Consider the following 6,000-nt stretch of genomic DNA (forward strand, 5'->3'; position numbering starts at 1 on the left):
CAAAGGTGGTGCCAAAGGTCTCGAGGTCCAAATTTGGCAATACTTGGAAGACCATGTGGTATTAGGAATTGAGTCAGGTTTCATGCTCATCACCGCTGCAGACCGCTCAGCCGTTGGAGGGCAGCACTTGGGTCCTCCTCGGAAGACAGGTGGGCAAGGGGTTGGCGTAACAAAAGACTCCAAGTCTTGGGTGCTGGAAAGTGGCTAAGAGCTTTGGCTTGAGCCTCTGCTACAGAGCAACTGCATTTATTTCTCTAAGTTTTTGTACATTTAACAGCAGGATACTGGCAAAAAAAAAATCAAAATACATCAATTTACAGGTTCTCATTTCAACACATTAACAATTTTCTAGGCGTGCTGTCAAGAGTCAGATCGAATCTTACTATTTTTAAACACTGGCACTCTGGTAATTGTCTGTATTTACTATATGACCTAGACTAATGGTTAATGTGATTAATCTTTGCTTGATTTTAGAAACCTGCCCAGCCTGGGCAGTGAGCAGGATTTTTGTTATAATTAATATATTATAAATCCACTATTTTAAATCTATGTCTGGGGGTCCAGGTTTAGGTCTCCAGTCATGTACTGCTTTGATTCAAGCCTTCCACAGCCTTCTATATTTGCCTTTTTAGTATGTACCCAAACTACTATACTTTCTTCTGACCCCAATTTTATGCCAATTTATACTGCAGAAAAAGTGGGATGAAATTTTAAAAAACTGTCAGTCTTATTTTAAAATCATTTATTATTAAATTGTCTTTGATGTAACACTATTTTGTACACCAATATACATTAAAAAATGTGATGACTTGGGGACCCAACTTAGACCCCAGGAGATTAGACAACTGATCGTCCAGCCTTGAACCCTGGATCCCAGACATAGAAATGACACAGTTCTCCACAACAGCTCCAGGAACCAAATCCCCTCCTGGGCATCCTAAATATTGCTCTGACATCAACATGTGCCAGTTCTAATATATTCTGATGAGGAAATGGGAACAACTTGATCTAAGAGCAGGTTGTCCTACCTCACCAGCCAACAATAAGACAAAATCAGAAGACTTGTCACCCTTTGATCTGGGCAAAAGTCAAGATCGCTATCTATAGATGACTGGCTGTTACAACCATGACTGGGCAGTACATATCCTGGGACCAATAAAAAAAAGCCCTAGTGTAGGTTTTGGTCTACAACCTGTACAACAAACAAGATCTCTAATTCCAGAAGTCTGACTGAGACAATCGCAACTAAAGGGGTCTTCTGGAAACATAACAAAAGACTCTATCCCAGGTTCCATCCTAGGATCAGCGCAATGACCAAGACCATCAACTATAGATGATTGATTAAAACAACACTGAAGGAACAGAACTTCTAGAATCACAAAGAAAAGACTTCATCATAAGCTCCATTCCTTGACCTGTGCAGATACCAAGATCTCTAGATACAGAATTCTGATTTTATCACCCATGACGGAGCAGAAGTCTTCCATACACCACAAAAGCACCGAGGGGAGAGTAAATGAACATGCAAAGAGTCTATAGTTAATCCCATGACAGTATACTTCAAGGTCAAGGGAATTCCCTTTCTAATGTCCCCAATATTTACTGTGTCTATGTGGGGGGAGCACAAAATAACCATTTTGATTTATCTATTTATTTCTTATTATTTCTTTGTTTTGGTGTGGATATTGAAGTTGTTGTCTCCAATTTTATTTTATTTTATTTTATTTTATTTTTTTCTTTTTTGCGCTCTGTCATGTTTCTATTTCAGGACCGTGGCTATTATGTGGTGCTTGTCTTTATTGCTGTAGTGCTCACTGGATATTTTATTTGATATTTCTTTTTGTATTGTTTACTACTTAGTGATCATACATCTGTTTGGTCTTGTTACCCTCCCTTATTTCCCCCTCTATTTGGGTGAGTCTTGCCCCAGTCCCGTTCAGGTCCGGAGGAAGAAACCTTGAGCCACTTCAACCTGGAGCTGGGGCAGTGCCTCCTGCTGTGGGCTGTGGAGGCTTAGATGTCGCCTTGTCCAGCATGCGTAGGCATGAGCTGCCCTGCTGACACCACTCCACTGGGAAGTGGGAGGCTACCAGGAAAGAGTCAGGAAAGAGGAGGAGCACACACCTGGCAGCGCTCAGGGTTTCCTCCTGGCTCTAGGCTCAGTAAACGCTCCTGACAGGCTCAGGGGACCCTATGGGATGCCGGGATTCGAACCACCGACCTTCTGCGTGCAAGGCAAACGCCTTACTGCCACGCTATGTCTCCGGCCCCAGGGGTGGGCACTCTTACACTCTTCCTACTCGGTCCTACTTTGTAGTAGTAAACTAGCCACCATAGGGGGACATTACGGTCCCCCAGATAAAGTTCACTTAGGAAGCATTTCTGCCTCTGGTTTGGCATGCATTTTGGGGGGCACTTCTGTCCCCGATATAATGTGCAGCTTGTGGGGCCCAGATAAAGTTCACTTTAGGAAATATTTCTGCCTCTGTTTGACATGCAATTTGGGGGACACTTTCTGTCCCCTGAAATAATGTGCAGCTGTGGGGACATTGTTGTCCCCTGATTAGGAATCCATCATAGGGGGACCTTACTGTCCCCCAGATAAAGTTTAGTTTAGAAAATATTTCTGCCTCTGTTTTGGTGTGCACTTTGGGGGACACTTTCTGTCCCCCGAATAATCTGTAGCTTGTGGGGGACACTTGTCCCCTGGTTCAAATGCCACGGTTCTTCATAAGTCTTGGGTAATTTTGTTTTTTTTTGTTTTTTTACAAATTCTTTATTTTCTTTCTTTCTTTCTTTCTTTTTTTTTAAAAACTGTCTTCCACTATAAAAGATTTTGGTTTCCTATTAAATGTTTATCTTCTTTTTTTTTTTTTTTTGGTTTTTGGGCCACACCCGGCGGTGCTCAGGGGTTACTCCTGGCTGTCTGCTCAGAAGTAGCTCCTGGCAGGCACGGGGGACCACATGGGACACCGGGATTCGAACCAACCACCTTTGGTCCTGGATCGGCTGCTTGCAAGGCAAACACCGCTGTGCTATCTCTCCGGGCCCTAAATGTTTATCTTCTTTTTTTAATAGGGAAAAAAATCTTATTTTAAAAGTTTTAATATAAAAAGCTTCAAATTCACTAACATTTAAAAAAGACAGAATCAATTGTCTGCTGGCTCTTTAATCCACTAACTTTCCATCAGTTTTTCTGACCTTATCTTCAGGTTTGATTGTTAGGAAACTGAAGAGTCTATTTCTCTTGAGTCACTTTCACAAACCAGCATTTGTGGAGCAAATGTTTTCAGAACAAATGAAGAATGATGCATGGTATCTATGTTCCATGTGTCCTCAGTTTCAGGGATCTGATTAGCATCATTAGATTTTGCATTTGACTCAGAAGTTGGTGAAATTATCTTTAGCAGATTAAATGGTTCATCATCTACAGCACTTTTGTTGACACAAGTGACCTCATGCTCCTTGAGTCTTTTGATTGGTACCACATGGCAAGCATTGTATTTGCAGCTGTCATCTTTTTTGCTATCTTTGGACTTTTCTTTTTACATGATGTCAGGTGGTACTGTAATTTGTAGGCTGGCACCCTGTGGTTTGGATTATAGGGACATAGTTTGAAGATTTCTTGCTCCATGAGGCTAACTGTAGTAAGGTGACTGCCACACTGCTTTCTGCTCAGCTTCCTGGATCTATCTACTTTTTTTTTTAATAAATAATATCTTTATTTTTTATTTTATTTTAATTTTTTTGGTTTTTGGGCCACACCCGGCGGTGCTCAGGGGTTACTCCTGGCTGTCTGCTCAGTAATAGCTCCTGGCAGGTATGGGGAACCATATGGGACACCGGGATTTGAACCAACCATCTTTGGTCCTGGATCGGCTGCTTGCAAGGCAAACACCACTGTGCTATCTCTCCGGGCCCTAATATCTTTATTTAAAAAAAAAAACTCACATGATGTGGTTTCTATTGAGCTTATAGACAGGTTATGAGACAGACCCAGGGACTTTGCTGGGACCTTCGCGAAAATGTTCATATCTCCTTGGAACACGAGATCCTGCTGCACCCGCGCTACTTCGGCCCCACCTGCCCAGCACCGTGAAGCAGAAGCTTTTCACCGAAGTGGAGGGCAAGTATGGCTTTGTGATGGCCGTCACTCCCTTCGACAACATTGGTGCTGATGTGATCCAGCCAGGCCAAGGCTTTGTCCTGTCTCCAGTCAAGTACAAGGCCTTGTTTTCCAGCCCTTTAAAGGGGAGGTTGTGGATGCCATCATCACCCAGGTTAACAAGATCGGAGTCTTCACTGAAATTGGCCCCATGTCCTGCTACGTCTCTCAACATTCCATCCTGTCAGAGATGGAGTTTGATCCTAATTCCAATCCTCCATGTTATGAGTCTAGGGATGAGGACATCATGATTCAGCAGGAAGATGACATTTGGCTGAAGAATCGTGGGCACCCGTGTGGAAAAGAATGACATTTTTGCAATTGGCTCTCTGATGGATGCTTACTTGGTGCTTGTGAGCTGAGCGCCAGGGCCCCACTTGGTCCTTATCTTGAAGGTGCGGCTGTCACGCTTTTCCTGTTGTTCAGAGATTTCCTTTGGCGTCTGTGGGAGAGCCAGGAAGGTTTTTATTGGCCCCAGAAAAGCACCTGGTCCTTCTTGTATCTTCACATACCCAGATGTTTTATCTTTTTTTCTTTATTTTTTTTTAAACTGTGTCTTCCACTATAAAAGATTTTGGTTTCTCATTAAATGTCTTCTTTTTTTTTAATAAATAATGTCTTTATTAAAAAAAAAAAACTCACATGTTCTATCCATGTGATTTCTATTCAGCCTATAAACAGGTTAAGACCATTCCGGTGGCCGGAGCCGTGGGAGCTGCAAATCAGTCTCCTGGGGCAGGCTGAGCTCACACCCCACTCTTCCAACCTTCCCTGGGTGTTCCGGGAAATGATGCCTTGCATGTGCAGACCTTCCCGGGCCAGCATCCACCACCTGAGCCCCAGGGAGTGAGCTGCCTTGTTGCTAGGGACGGCAATGTCCACAGAGTGCACAGGAGAGAGTCTTCCACAGAGCCATCGTTGGCCACTGAACGTCAGGTGCCTCTGTGAGGGGCTGGTGGTCGGCCCCGGGGCCAGGAGCCACCCAAAGTCTTGGCTCCTAGAAAGCTGCCTGCATTTGTTGAGGGAAGCGGCCAGCGGTCGGAGTGGCTCCAGTGGCAGCAGCCAAGTTCAAGACAGCCAGGCTTCCTGGCTGAGATGACACTGGCATCAGCTGGGTTTTCTTTGATTTTTTTCCCCTAGGTACCCTAGTGGGACATGAGCTAGGTTTTCAGTGGCCACAAGGACCCGAGCTGCCAGCAGAAGCTTCTCCCAGCTGTTCTTCTTAAGGAGTTAGAGGACATCATCCTTCTTTCCTGGCAGGACATCGAGGGCTCCGGACATTGGGAAATTTCCCCTTCAGTTAGGCTGGGCGTGGAGGACAGCGCCATATGGAACCCTCGCAGGGTGGTACACAAAGAATTGGGGGCATTTTGTGTTTCGAAAGGGGCAGGAAGCAGCGGGAGGCAGAAAGGCTGAGTGGGGCAGTCCCAGGTCACCTTGCCAGGAGCGCCAAACCCTGTCTGTCTGTCTGTCTGTCTGTCTGTCTGTCTGTCTGTCTGTCTGTCTATCTATCTATCTATCTATCTATCTATCTCTGTCTCTCTGTCTCTGTGTCTTTCTCTGTCTCTGTGTCTCTGTCTCTGTGTCTCTCTGTCTCTGTCTCTCTTGTCTGTCTCTGTGTCTCTGTCTCTTTCTCCTCTCTCTCCTCTCTCCTCTCTTCTCTCTCTACTCTCTCTCCTCTCTCCCTCTCTCCCTCTCCCCCTCTCTCCCTCCCTCTCCCCCTCCCCCCTCCCTCTCTCCCTCCCCTCTCTCCTCTCTCTCTCTCTCTCTCTTCTCTCTCTCTCTCTCTCTCTCCTCTCCCCCTCCCTCTCCCCCCTCTCCCCCCTCCCCCTCTC

At 45.2% G+C, this 6,000-nt stretch overlaps 1 pseudogene; it reads left to right on the forward strand.

The window, feature by feature from the left end:
• The first annotated feature begins 3,985 nt into the window (after positions 1 to 3,985).
• Positions 3,986 to 4,527, forward strand: LOC126011828 (DNA-directed RNA polymerase II subunit RPB7-like; annotated as a pseudogene).
• Positions 4,528 to 6,000: the final 1,473 nt, after the last annotated feature.

Source organism: Suncus etruscus, chromosome 6 (assembly GCF_024139225.1).
Source record: "Suncus etruscus isolate mSunEtr1 chromosome 6, mSunEtr1.pri.cur, whole genome shotgun sequence".
NCBI classification, from domain to species: domain Eukaryota; kingdom Metazoa; phylum Chordata; class Mammalia; order Eulipotyphla; family Soricidae; genus Suncus; species Suncus etruscus.